The sequence below is a fragment of the Arvicanthis niloticus genome, chromosome 14 (genome assembly GCF_011762505.2).
Source record: "Arvicanthis niloticus isolate mArvNil1 chromosome 14, mArvNil1.pat.X, whole genome shotgun sequence".
Classification (NCBI taxonomy): Eukaryota; Metazoa; Chordata; class Mammalia; order Rodentia; family Muridae; genus Arvicanthis; species Arvicanthis niloticus.
The window spans coordinates 62,967,838-62,982,960 of NC_047671.1; the positions used below are offsets into that span (position 1 = coordinate 62,967,838).

The window sequence follows — 15,123 nt, forward strand, 5'->3', positions numbered from 1 at the left end:
CAACCAAAATTTCATATGAAATGTTAGGTATAACCATTTCTGTGTAAGCAGCTTATTGAATTCAGCCCTGAATGCATCAAATAGTCTATGGTGCTTTAAAAAAAAAAAAAAAAACTCAAAAATTGTACGAACTGAAAATTTCTCCTCTCGGTTTCTTATATCTGAGATAAACCAAACTACTTTACCCTTGCCCAAGAGCCTTATAAAACGTGCCGTCCCCAAAGGAAAGGACAGGCTGTCTAGGAGTCTTCAGTGTCCCTGCTAACAGCAGCTAATATTATTCAAAGCAGGTAGGATGGAGTGCTGAAGAGGGAGAGGCTTTGACAAGCAAACATCCTGGTCAGATACTAAGATGTGCTTTCAAAGGAGTGGAGTGTGTGTCAGTCAATAACGACAAGCCAGAATTACTTCCTATTCACTGGGCAGGCGTTGGAGCGCAGCCTGCTGACTCACCAGGCTGCTCATGGTTTATTTCTGTTGGGTTTCCCTGCTGCCTGCTACACATGCATCATGGCCAGAATGAAAGTTTCTATCCGTCTCCCTTAACAACAGTGCACACACTAGGCATGGGCAGCGAACTTCCAAATATCCAGCAATAGCAAGACCCTAGGCAGGGAAGGGGAAAATATTGTTGTGGGAAGATGACATAACCTGCCAGGCCTCCAGATGACAGTCACCTGCCCTACAGTGTGAGTCACTGGCACCCCAGTTTCAGTGTCTTCTTTCTCTCTCACCCACTCAACTAGTTAAAGTGGCTTCTTGTCTTACAACCATGTTGCTGTTAACAAGATGGTTTTCAACCTGCTATGCAGTGGAATCACCTGGAAGTTTTGTTTACTACCAATAATGCTGAGTTACTACCAATAATGCTGAGTTCTCTATGCCCTCCCCCCCCCACACCCCCCTCCCCCCGCAACAATCCGACTTAAATGGTTTAGGATGGGATGTAAAGACCAGGGATTCCCCAAATCTCCACAGGTGATTCCACGACAAAGCCAAGTTTGGAAACCAGAGCTTCGAGGAAGCATCATTTGTCCATGTAAAGGAAGCTTTCTTGTGAGGCTTACCCAAAGACCACCCTGTTTCAGAGATCAGTGGCAATGGATGTTTAGCTTGGTCGACAAAAGTGACAGCGAAGCGAATTGTTTCAAGTGGGACTCTGCCTGGGCGAGCACCCCACCCCTATCCTTGCTTGCTAAAATCTAGCGTCCAAAAGAAGCACCCCACTTTACCTTTCTGATTACCCGTTGATCTCTGATCTGTTTCATCCTAGCGTCCTGATCCGCCAAGTCGCACCCTCGCGGTTCCCTCAGATTAGAAGCAGGTCCCTCAAACCTCTCACTCAAGACTGGACTTCTCTTGCACCTAAGCTAGGGCAGAGCCTCCGCTTCGCACCGCGCGGCCCCGGGGCAGATACTTATGCTAATCAAGAAAGTTCCTGCGACTGACTCCTTCCCTCCTCGCACGCGGGCATGCGCGGTGTGGGCATTGACTTAACCCTTGATTTTTGCCCTGACCCCTCTGTAGTGCTTTTGGCATTATCTTTTTGCTCAGTGGGTCCGGATCTCTTCCTTCCTTTCTTTTTTTTAATTATAATTCCCCCCCCCCCCCGGGAAAGCTTGGAGGTGAGGAGGTGGTGAACACCGGCTGCGAGTAGGGGGCGGACGGAGGGGCAGCAGGACCGTCTGTGCCTAGGTGAAGGGACAACTAATGTTCGGAATATTAATTACTCAGCGCTCCATTTGCCCAACGAGGACTAACAGAAGGGGACTGGAGGTTAAGACAAAGGCTCCTGGCCCAATGGCTGCTGCCTCTTTCCTCCAAGGCTGCAGCTGCGCCTTTGCCACTGGTTTGGTAAAGTAACTCTCAGGTGACCAGACCCTTTCGAAAGTCCGCATTGCCTAAGGCTCAGGTTCAGAGCTGAGGGTCTTTTTGAGCCCACCCCTCTTTCTAGGCCTTTGTAGCACCACTTCTGGCTTCTGCTCAGCACTTGGAAGGGTAGGCTGAAGAATGCTCCTCTAAACCAGTTAAGTGGTCTCCTAGTAGCTCTCTCTTTATGCGGGTGCTGCGTGCCAAACAACTCAGGAGCAGACTGGCAACCCACTTTCCTTGACACACACTTGGATCCCAAGCCCCGGATCCAGGAGTGATCGGTCCCAGCCGTGAGACCCCTGTCTCTGCACAGGGCACACCGGAGGCGGCCCCAGAGTTTGGAGGTTCGGGATTACACTCCAGTCGGTGGGTGCGCACGGCACTTCTAGGTCTGTCCCCAAAGTGCGCAGCTTCTAGCAGCTCCGGAGGCTCTCTCAGCCCGGGTGGTGTCCCAGTTCTCCAGCAGAAGGAGCCGAGCACTGGAGGCTCCCATCTACAAGTCCCCTTCTCCTAGGTGTCCCCAGCCTTCACTCGGCCAGTTCGTTTTGTGTCTGCCAGCGTGGCAGCCCTCACTCCCTTCCTCTTCTATGGGTGTACCGCTCAACGCCCGCCCCCCACCACCACCCAAAGAGAGGGGCGACCCGTAGGAGCGCGCACACCCTGGGCTGGATAACTTCTTGATGGGCTTGGCGACCCCGGGATCCGCTTGCTCTGTGATCTGCCAGACCCAGGCGGGAATGGGAGAGGCGCGGCCAACGCCCGGCCTGGGAGGGACCGACCCAGGGCAAAGGGCGTCGGGGCGCGCCAGGGCTGTACAGCTTTGAACGTACTTGACTCACCTGCTCCGGCGTTGTCGCCTCCTTCTTCTCCTGACAGCTGGGGGCTTTGTTTTCTCCACCCCCTCAGCCGGCCGCGCTCCGCCTCCACAGACTCACGTGACTCGCCGTCTGCCACCGTCAGAGTCCACTCGGGAGAGCCCCCTTGGCGCCGCCTCTTCCCCGGTGCAGGGTGCTGGGTGCAGGTGGAGACCGGAGCTGGGGAGGGTCCCCATAGGTACGAGGTGGTTCGCTGAGGAACTCCGGGTCAGACACGCTAAACTAGTGATGGAGGGAAAAGTGCCTGGGGAGAAATGGAGATTGCTGATGGCTGTATCCAGCCAGGAGCAGGAAGGAGAGCCAGGCTTGCAGAAAGCAGTCAAAAGTGATGCCCCACCTTCAAGTAGCGGCGTCTGGGGTCTGCACTGCACCCGAAACTATTTGCACTCATTCCTAGGACCTGGTGGATAACGAGGAGCAAACTAGTTTTTTTTTTTCCACGAATATTAATTAGAAGAAGCGCCTCTTAGTAAGACAGCGCTATTAACGATTTAGTAACTACATTGAGGTTCCAAATCTACCTTTTGATTCTGTTGATGTTCGGGCTCTAGCTGCAAAATAGATTTCGGACTGGGAAAGCTCATTCCGGAAGCTGATTGGTGCGGGCACTTGTCCATCTGGAACAGCAGTAGCTGTTTTTAATGAAACGAACTAAGAAAATGTTCTGGACTCAATACCGGGCTCAGTATCTGCTGCTCTTGGAAGTGGTCCCGACCGATGCTGTTCACAATACTCTCCAGTGTCTGAAGTGGAAACAAATCGTGGGACTCCTTCCTTTAGCCCCCTGAGAGCAGGGTCAGTCTTATCCTGAGGCCTCCATCCTTCCCTGCTAACTTAGAGGAAGAATGCATCTCCCCCAGTGTTCATCAAGTGGAGTCTTTGTAGGGGTTGACTTAACACAGCACTCATCCAACTCCTTGCTCAGAAGGATTCTCTGGGGATCTTGTTAGGAACCAATTCTGTTCCCAATGGATACAGCGTTGAGCTGAGATTCTGAGCATCTAGTGAACTCCTGTGTGATGTAAGCACTTGCTTAAGGATCACACTTTAAGTACAAGGTTTATAGCACACTCTTTGACACTGGCTAACCCTTGTTGCGTCTTCGCTGCCCAAAGCTCAAGGTATAAGACGGGACTGGTATTAATTACTCTCCATGTTACTTTGAGAAAATGCCAGTAAATGCAACTCAAGGGAGGAGGGGTTTCTTTTTCATAGTGACAGGAAAGAGCGGCTTCAGGAGTGTGCTGGTGAGAAGGCAGAGAGCAGCGAATGCTGCCCAGTTTGCTCTCCTCTTTATTCTTCCTGGGACCATAGCTGTGGAATGGTGCTGCCACATTTAGGGTGGATCTTCCTACCAGCCTCACAGATGTGCTCAGACATTTGTTTCCTAGGTGATTCTAGATCGTGTCAAGTTGACGATATTAATCACCACAGCATACGCTGACGATATTAATCACCACAGCATACACACCCAGCCAGCTCACTGCAGTCCAGTGAGAACAAACCAGGATCTAGTCTAGCGCCCGGCATACCAAAGTTTGAAAGTCTGAGCTAACTAACTGCTGGGGTCATCATTGCAGATGGGAAGCCCAGTATGCTTGCAGAAGGAGTGTAGTATCAAAAGGGGTGTAAGAATAAGGCAGCTGCCCCACAAACAATGACCATTCCCATAGTACACCAGACACGTGGACGAGGAGCTGTTGGTGAAATGAACAAAAACTGGCCACAGAGCAAAGGAAATCATACTTGTTCCAAAAGTTAATTTTTCTGCTTTAAATCGTGATATATTGGGTCTCAGACATTGAATTAAAAAATCATTTTGCTTTTCATTACAGATAATGCCCAGCTGCCTGTTGGACGGGTCATCTATTTTAATATTGGAGCAAGTAAATGGATTGTTAAGAAGATATACATTTTCCCTCATTAAAAACCTTGAAATTTAAATGTAAATGGCTTTATTAATGAAGATATGATATTCTCAGCTCTCAGGATGAATGGGGATGTCATCAGACTTCCCGTTCCTTGCATGTCTTCCTCTCTCTGTTTGCCAAATGGAGGTGTTTCTAAGATTAACTCTTCCCCTCTCTACCAATTGCCTCACAAATTCAATTCATGTTTGAATTCAGTTTTCAAATGTGTGGGGGTTACTTCCAAATCCAGACCTACACCTTTAACTTCTTCCCAATTCTCTGTCTGCATTACCAAATACTTGCTATGCATTTCCCCTGAATTTCCCAGGAGCCTTTAGTATGTTCTAAATTCATCTCCTTCCTCTTATTATTATTATCATCATTATTATTATTTTTTGTTTTTTCGAGACAGTGTTTCTCTGTATAGCCTTGGCTGACCTAGAACTCACTCTGTAGACCAGGCTGGCCTCGAACTCAGAAATCTGCCTGCCTCTCCCTCCCAAGTGCTGGGATTAAAGGCGTGCGCCACCACCACCCAGCTCCTTCCTCTTATAAAATGGTTACCTTCTCTGTTTTAAATCAAGATAGCTGCCTGTCTTGGGCAACTCTCCACTGGTGACCTAGAGATCTGGCAAACGTGTGGAACTGACAGCATGATTTATCTCAATTATCTTCCAGCTGTCTCTTGGTATTTCCTCTAGACTTTGTCTTCAACAGTGATGTCAACAACTTACACATGAACGTGACTTACAGGTGTAATAGTCCCGTGAACAGCTGAGTTGTGAGAGGGATGATCAGGGTGAACAGAACTGGTGAGGGACTGTGTCCTTCAGGATAGGGCAGGCTGTGCTGCTGTAACACAATCTTGTCTTCTTAGCCTGCTTCATTCCTTTGCCATTGCCATGAGCACACACCACAGGGAAGGGAGCAGGAAGCAAAAGAGTGCTTTCCCTAACAGACAACACTAGTCTTTTCTCACATTTCATTGCTTACAGGAAGCTATCTTAAGTTCAAACTTTAAGGAACTATGTACACCAAAGGAATAGGAACATAGGACGTTTGTGACTGTGGGTATTAATATCACTCACAGCGGTCTATTTAGAGAAAGTTAGGGATAAAATTAAACTGAAAATAGCTTAACTAGGATGGCAGAGGTTAACAGAAATTCCAAGTTGGGTGATTGTAGTACTGAGTGGCTTTTTCTTTCTTTCTTTTTTTTTTTTTTTTTTTTTTTTTTTTTGCGGGGGTGGTGGGGTGGGGGAATAGGGTGGATACTGTAAAACAGTATTAGCAAAAAACAAAAAAAAAACAAAAAAAAACAAAAAAACAAAACAACAACAACAACAAAAAAAAACCCAACACTTGTCAGTCTAATCGAGGCCTGTCAGCTCCGTCTACCTCAGGCACTGATCATGTGATCATCTGTGACATACTGTCATGTAGTTCCCTAGACAGCATATCTACCTCGAACGTGTAACCGTGCGAGGCTACAGCAACACGAGACGGCTCTCTGATTTTGATGATACTCATGACTTTTTATTTAAACGTGGATGAATGCATGTGTGTAAAGAATGGAGTCTTAAAACAAAAAGTGGGAGGCCGGAGGCATCAGGATAAAATTATCCCAGGTCATCCACATGATTGTTTGAACTAGGCCTTTGACCAAGACTTTCTGGTCTTGCTCATGGAAAGATTGTATCAGAGCCTGTCACAAGTGAGGAAAATTTGCTGGTAACAATGTGGCAAAAGTAAAGTGATTTTCAGAAAACCGGAGTTTTGCTAAAGGGCTAAGATTGAGTCAGCTAAATTCGCCACATATATCTTTCCATACTTCACACAGCATTAAGAGATAACTACTAATGTCTGTTATAAAATCTACAATGCAGTGCAGGTAGAAGATAATATATGCTGCTGGCGACTGACTCACGGTTTTTAATTTCAATCTTGTGATGTCTCTAAACACATGTCAGTGACTGCGCTCTATAAAACTATTTCCCCGTAAATGTTATTTTGTAAAAAATGATTATCCCTAATATTGACAGCTTCTACTGCACATTTCTACAAATATCTAACACAAGGGACTTTAAAGGAGACACAGTTATTAATTAAGTCACGAAATTTTTGTCCAGCCCCTGTCTGACTAATTCCAACCCCTTGAGTCTATGCTTAGTTGTAATGTTGCCTTAGATATGATTTGTAACCTCAGGAGATAATGCCACAGAGAACCGCTTATAAATACATGGCTAATAGCATGTAAGGCTGAGATGGAAGTGCTCATTACCAAGCTCTGATGGTGTTTATTAAGATGGATGGTGACAGTGCCAGGATGGATGACAGCTTGCAGGGATCACTGTCTGGTCGTACCTAGTCCCTGCGAGGTACAATAAAAATTCACCAACTCCAAAGCACATGTGGGTCTCTGCTAGCGATATTTATGAGTTGCCTAAAGAGTGTTGTGAAGTCCAGTTTAAGTGTCCCCCCCAGTTTCCAGCTTTACTCATTAGCCAAGCCTGCTGCCCCCATAAAGAAACAGTGGAAGAGGGATATGCTCACTACATAATGTGTTTACGAAACATAGGCTTTGTTTAAAGCATACCAGTGGGTCAAAAGTCATTCTGTGACAGAAGTGTTTATCATTTCATGACACACTGGACATAATTCACATACAAAGAATTAAGGTGGTGCATAATTTTAAGTGCTGCATCGAAGAGATATAGCTAAAGGCAATCCATTTATTGTTTAATTTTTTTTTTTTTTTTTTTTTTTTTTTTTTTTTTACCTTCCCTGTCCCCACTCAGTTTCCAGTTCTAGGATAACACTCCGAACTTTGCACATGCCAGACTCTACCACCCAAACCCCAGCCCTGGCCTGTGTCTTTTTTTGCTTGTCTTGTTTGGAGACAGGTCTTGCTAAGTTACTCGATTTGGCTTTAAGTCCCCTGTGTAGCTCAAGCAGGCCTCAAACTCAAAATCCTTCTGCCGTAGCCTGCGGAGCAGCAGGAATCCCAGACCTGAATCACCAGAACTGTCTTATCACAGTGCACAGTAAAGGCAGAGGTTCATCTACTTCATTAATTTGTTGAGAGGACTTAAGCTTTACCAGTAGGCAGCATAGACAGACACTGGCCCCGACTTGGTTGTGTGCAGATCCACAGAGGAGCTCACCAAGCTCAAGGAGAGGAGCACTGGGATCCACAGTAACAAGGGAGGTTCCCAGTTCTCTGCTAATTCTTAAAGGAAACTCCCATCCATCAGCTATGTGAATGCACTTAAATAGATCTACGCATTACGTTGTGTGTATGTGTGTAAATGTGCGTGTGTGCATCTAGTTTGACCAACTCAACCTGTAAAGAATAGATAATTTAAACTGACTGAAGATGCTGGAAATAGTATGAACATTGGGAAATTCCCACAAAAGACCTTTGAATCCTGGGAGTGCCTTGAAAACTGAAAAAAAAAAAATATAATTTCATCCAATCACATCTTCCTGTCCTTTGCATACGTGGCTCCATGAGAAGCTTGCCTAGAGCTTCTCGGAGCCATCATACTAAGCGTTGAGATTAAGCACTCACTCATATTCGTGAAGTGACTTTATCACAGTACAATTTCCCCAGCTTAGCCATGCATGGTGAAGCATGCCTGTCACCCCAGTCCTTGAGGGCCTGAGGATGGAGAGTCTCAAGTTGGAGGCAACATAATGCATTTGATGTCAACTTTGACTGCTTAGGGAGATGCTGTCTCAAACAAGAAAATAAGAACTTCCAAGATTACGTAACCCATTTACCTACATCAGTCTCATCAAGCAACGTTTAGGTGATAGATAGCTACAAATTTTATCTCTGCACCAAGAAATAGCATGCAAAATAGGACTTACTGCATTTTCATTTCAGGCTTCCAATGTTATATTTTGTGATGTTTTAATGTGTATAATATGTGACTATACTGCCCTACATGTTTGTATTATTTACAAATAAACATATATGTGTGAGATAAAAGATTTACTTAAGGAGTATGTAAGCAACAGAAACTAAAGACAGTGTTAGAGGATCTAGGATCCAGTCTGCTTTCAGGAAGATGGCTTCAACAGCAAAAAGTGAAGTCTGGAGGAGCAGAATCCTAAGGATGACCTGGTTTCAAACAGTGGCTCCATGAAGAGCAGATGTCTGCAGTGTGTGTGTGTATGTGTGTGTGTGTATGTGTGTGTCTCTCTGTGTGTGTACATGTGTGTGCATGTGTGTTTGTGTGCGCACCTCTGTGTGTGTGCATGTGTATGTGTATGTATGTATGTATGTATGTATGCATGTATGTGTGTGTACACGTGTGTGGTTATTCGCTGGTTTGCATCTTGCCCATCTGAATGGATAGTGGAATTGGAGATGATGAAATGGGATATTAAGCAAGGTACAGAGTTCAGTTTAGGACACATTAAGTCATAGGTGCCTAAGGGATTCCAGGAAGAAATCTAGAGGGTGCTATAAATAAAAATCTGAAAATCAGGAGAGTTCAAAGGTGTGTCTTTTATAGTAATTTAACCGGTTGTCCTTTTAAAAAACAGCTGTCCTTAAAATATCTTGGCCAAATCTCCCGGGAACTCCACCTTTTGGTGTAGACCAGGGTCCTCCAGTCCTATTATTCCTGTTTCTCCAGATTTATTCTTTGAACTACAGCAGTATGCCCTCAGGAGTTCCCCCTCCCCCACTCCTTGGGGACTCCGCCACTTGTGCCAAACCAGCTTTGACTTTGCTATTGATCCTCTCAGCCTTCTCTTATAGCCCATGTTCATTCCTTTGTGCCACCTGGTTACCCACAAAAGCACTTTCTTCTAGGTACCACCAGTGGTCACACTGGGCTGGAGCTCAGGTGGGTGATTTTTATAATCACTCCTCTCCTCCATTACACTCTCTGGAATTATGCTCAGTCCGGTGGCAGCCTGCATGCAGAAGGCCCTCCACCCACTCCACCACCATTCTTGGGTGGTTTCTCTTTCTAGTGTGGCCCCAGGATTCTCCAGCACTTCCATCCCTGTCTCTCCAGCTGTGTTCTTTGTTCTGCTACAGCATGCTTGCAGGAGCTCCTCCTCCTACCCCACCTCCATTCCCTGGGCACTGTGCCTTACTGTAGAGCCTAGTCCGCTAGCACTCTCCTGCACACCCTCTCAGTCGTTCCCACTAGCCCGTCTCTGGTTCTTTCTGTAACTGGCTGACCTGTAAAAAGCACTTTACCAGGGACTCTATAACTACTACACTTGCCTAAGATCCAGAGAGGGCAGCAGCCTCAAAGAATGAAACACCCACTCAACAAAGATAAAAAATAGGTATTGAAGCCAAGAAACATCTCAAATATCATAACTCCAAGTGACTAGACTCCAGTGCAATATCACAGACATGAACAGCCAAGAGAATATGCCTCTACCAGAAGCAGAAACTCTATTGCAACAGGCCCTGAGAAATGCTTTCTGGAGTATAATGCAGGGTCTTCAAAACAGCAATTATGAATTTTTGAAAGGATATGAATAAATCCCCCAATGAAGTTCATAAAAACACAAATAAACAGTTAAGCGAAAAATGGAAACAATTCAAGACATTAAAATTTTAACAGAGAATAGAATCATTAAAGAAAACCCAAAAAACCAATATGAAATAAAACTTGTAGTAAAAATTTAGAATGTCAAACAAAAACTTGAGTGGTAAGCATTACCAATAGACATAGAAGACATAGACGAGAGAATCTCAGGTACTTAAAGCAAGATAGAAGAAATAGATAGTTTGATCAAAGGAAATGTTAAATCTAAAAAAAAAAAAAAATCTAGGCACAAAGCATTTAGGAAATCAGTGACACTATGAAAAGACCAAACTTATGAATAATAAGAATAGAGGAAGGAGAAGAATCCCAGGTCAAAAGCACAAATTATTTTCAACAAAATCATAGAAGAAATGCCTCTAACTTAAAGAAGGAGGTACCTATCAAGGTATGAGAAATATACAGAAGACCAAATAGACTGGGTCAGAAAAGAAAATCCCTTTAGTGCAAAATAATCAAAACACTAAATGTACAGAAGAAAGATTATTAAAAGCTGTAGGGGAAAAGGAACAATTGACATATGAAGGCAGACTTATTAGGATTACACCTGACTTCTTAGTGGAGACTCTAAAAGATAAAAGGGCCTGGGCAGAGGCTTTACAAACTCTGAGAAACCACAAATGTCAGCCCAGACTATTTTATCAAGCAAAGCTATCAATTGTTGCCAGGCTAATCCACCAGAGAACACACACTCTTAAAGCTGAATAGAAAGTCTGTATTGCCGGTGATGGTTGCATGGGGAACTTGCCCAAATCATGCAGCCCCAAGCCTCACCATTCTTTGTTTTTTATATACAAAAGTATATTCTGGTTGACACACTTAGCAAGAATAGTTAGTAATAAGCAAAACTACAGAAGCCAAAAAGCAATGTTTGTACATCTAAGGTCTTTCCTGGATCTTAAAACAACAAAGTCTTTGATGGATTAGATCTTTGACTCAGTAAGTATTTTACTGCTATGAACAGACACCATGACCAAGGCAACTCCTATAAAAGAAAGCGTTTAGTTGGAGGTTTGCTACAGTTTCAGAGGTCCATGGTAGGCAGCATAATGGCACATAAGCAGACATGGTGTTGGGAAGTAGCTGAGAGTTCTACATCTGGATCTCCAAGCAGCAGGGAGAGAGAGAGAGAGAGAGAGAGAGAGAGAGAGAGAGAGAGAGAGAGAGAGAGAGAGAGAGAGAGAGAGAGAGAGAAGAGAGAGAGAGAGAGAGAGTCAGTCTCTGGGGTTGGCATGGGCTTTTGAAACCTCAAAACCTACTTCCAGTGACACACTTCCTCCAACAAGGTCACATTCCTAATCCTTTCAAATAGAGCCAGACCCTGGTGACCAAGCATTCTAATCTATGAGCCTATGTTAGCTATTCTTATTCGAAGTACTAGAGTATTTATTCCCATTTTAGTAGGTGTTGGGGCCTTTATGCTGTTTTAAGATCAGAATGGTGCCTCCAACATGGTGTCAGCTGTGTTAAAGTCTGTTATCCTATTACACAATCACAATTGACAGAGGAAGAAACATTCCACAATAAAACCAAATTCAAGCTATCTCTATCTACCAATCCAGCTGCATAGAAGGCACTAGAAAGAGAACTTCAGTCTGAAGAGGTTAATCACACTCCAGAAAACAAAAAGAATAGATAATTCCAGCCCAGTAAATTGAAAGATGGGGGAAAGTCCACATAATAATAATAATAATAATAATAATAATAATAATAATAATAAATAATAATAACAGGAATCAATAAATACTGTTTTTTGATAACTCTCAGTATCAATAGTCTCAATTCCCCAATAAAAAGACAGGCTAACAGGATTAGAAAATAATTCATTTTTCTGCTGCATCCAAGAAACACATACCACTATCAAGAACAGACATTACCTCAGGGTAAAAGGATGGAAAGACATATTCCAAACAAATGGTCCAAAGAAGCAATCAAGTGTAGTCATTTTATTATATGTCAAAATATACTTCAAATCAAAACTAATCAGAAGAGATAGGGAAAGATACTATGTACTCGTTAAAGAAAAAAATACACCAAGAGAATATTGCAGTTCTAAAGATACGTACTAAACACAAGGGGACGCAAGTTCATAAAAGAAACACTGCTGTAGCTAAACTCACATATTGACTGACCTTCGCATAGTGATACTGGGTACCTTCAATACCCCACTCTCCCCAACAGACAGGTCATTCAGACAAAAACAGAGCAGAGAAATGTTGGGGTTAAATAACATCATTAATCAAATAGACCTAGTAGACATCCATCTAATACTTCACTCAAACACAGAAAAAATATACTTTCTTCTCAGTAGCTAGTGGAAGTTTCTCCAAAACTGACCACATATAAGGACACAAAGCAAGTCTTAAGAGGTAGAAGACAATTAAAATAACATCCTACATCCTATCTGATCACCATAGATTAAAGCTGGTTATCAGCAACCACAGAAAGTGTACAAACTCATGGAAACTGAACAATTCACTACTGACTGAAAAACGGGTCAATTAGAAAATTAAAGCCTTTTTAGAGCTGAATGAAAAATAAAAACATAACATCCCCAAACTTACGATGTACAATTAAGGTAGTTCTAAGTGCCTACATTATAAAATTGGAGAGACCTCATTTTAATAAGTTAGTGACCCTCCTGAAAGCTCTAGGACACATGAAGAAATAATAACACCAAAAGAGTAGATAGCAAGAAATAATCAAACTCAGAGATGAGATAGAATGAAATAGAAACAAACAAAAACCAGTAGAAAGAGTAAATGAAACGAATGATTCTTTGAGAAAATCAATAAGAGTGGCAAATGCTTAGACAAACTAATAAGGTTAGAGGTGACACTTGTGACATTACACTAGATATAAAGGAAATCCAGAGAATCATACGGACATCTTTAAAAAAATCTGTACTCCACTAAACTTGAAAACCTAAAAGAAGCCTCATGAATGTAAACACCATGGAAAACCCTTCATAGGTTCTACTTGTAGCTTTCATAAAAAAATTCATACTGGAGAGAAATGATTTGTGTATTAAACACCTGGCAAACTAAACATTCCGTCTAGTGATCTTACCAGGCACGTAAGAGTTCACTCAGAAGGGGAGCCGCATGCATGTATGCACTGTGCAAAAGCCTTTGGCCACTCCACTGGTTGAAGGTGTCACACTAGTCAGTAGCCTAATGCTTTTAAGCATTGTGGGAAAGCTTTCACAAAATTCCACTTAGCACAAGATTAATAAAATCAGTCTCGGAAATTCAAGATAGCAGTGGTGGCCAGCACTCGGGATTGTGAGGTTTGAGTCTCAGGAAGACTCGGCTGCGGCAGAGGATGGTCCTGCAGAGGCACAGTATCACTGGAGCAACAACAACAAAAAAAGGTCTTTGTGAAAGACTTCCGTGCTTCGTGCTGCTGCTGGAGACTGTGTTGATGTCTGTCATCTGTGCTGCCTCCAGAAATCATGTCCACATCCACGATCCAAACTGCCACCGGAAACCATTTTGAAGACCACAATCCACGCTGCAGCCTAAAACCATGTGGAAGTTCATGATCTGTGCAGCCACAGGTTGCTACAGACAAGGAAACTTCTTTTGCAGTGGTATTGATGGCTCCAGACTCATAATTGAGAATGAGAGATATTGAAGGTTTCTGTGATGCCCGTCCCTCTTCCCGCCCCAACCAAAGAATCCGGACAGGAAGTTATTGAAGAGCATCCATAAAAACTGTGACAAAGGTGCTGAAGTGTAGCTCTTCATAGTTGGTGGCTTCTGGTGGGGTGTAGGGTGTGAGGTGTGGGTTTGGGGGAAGGATTCAATTTTCTTTAAGGGCTGGCCACTGGGAGTTTGACCATACTCCAGTGAGTAGATAGGCAACACAAATTGTACTTGGTGGGTTTTGTTTTTGTTTTGTTTTTTTTTGAGGGGGGAGCACAAGAGTGGGAGGGTACACATGGGAGGAATGGGAAGCAAATGTGATCAGGGTACACTGTATGAAATTCCCCCCAAATTAATAATATATTGGGAGAAAAACACACTGCAGAGATACTGCCCTCCTTGTAAAACATTGGAAAACTGTTCCTTTGTTCTCGTCATTTTATCAAGCACAAAAGATCTCACACTGGTGAGGAACCTTATCAGTGTTAGCATTATGTGAAAGTCTTCACCACTTCCAGTTGCCAGGATGTTCATGAAAGAACTCACCCTGGAGATTAGCTTTACGTGTGCAACCATGCGGAAAAGGCTTCCACAGTCACAGTTCCTGTCAAACCCATTGAAGAACTTCACAGTGGTGAAAGACTATGTCTGGAATACACGTAGGAAATAAGTTTTTTAAAAAAGATTACCCACCATAATCGAATAGGCTTCATCCCAGAGATGGAGAGATGATCTAACATATGCAAGTTAATAAATATAACTCATCATATAAAAAGGCTGCAAGATGTCCACATGATTATCTCATTAGATACAGAAAAGGCCTTTGACAAAACTCAATGCTCCTTTGTGATAAAAATTCTGGAAAGACTAGAGAGAGACACAAAGGACATATCTCAACATAATAAAGGCAGTTTGCAACAACTCTACAGTCAGTGTCACCATAACAGGAGAGAAACCCAAAGCACTTCCACTAAAACCAGGAATAAGACAAGGATGTGCACTCTCTCCATATCTAAGTAGTACTGTACTTGAAGTTTTAGCTAGGGAATAAGACAACTGAAGGAGATCAAGGGGATACAGATAGGAAAGGAAGGAGTCAAAGTGTCTTTATTTGTAGATGAATTGATTTCACACTGAGAAGATCCAAAAGCTCCACTAAGAAGCTTCTACAGCTGATGACAACTTTCTGCAAAGGAGTAGGATACAAAGTTAGCTCACAAGTCAGCAGCTACGCTGTGTA

General features: G+C 43.4%; 1 long non-coding RNA gene across 4 annotated transcripts; it reads left to right on the top strand.

Moving 5' to 3' along the window:
* The first annotated feature begins 1,730 nt into the window (after positions 1–1,730).
* Positions 1,731–4,691, top strand: LOC117719591 (uncharacterized). Of its 4 annotated transcripts, XR_013103818.1 has the most exons (4): positions 2,101–2,238; positions 2,749–2,925; positions 3,299–3,542; positions 4,583–4,691. It is a non-coding gene; the product is annotated as an uncharacterized LOC117719591 (long non-coding RNA). The 4 variants fall into 4 exon arrangements; XR_013103817.1 differs by lacking the exon at positions 2,101–2,238 and adding an exon at positions 1,731–1,870 and having other exon boundaries at positions 2,749–3,542; XR_013103815.1 differs by having other exon boundaries at positions 2,749–3,542.
* Positions 4,692–15,123: the final 10,432 nt, after the last annotated feature.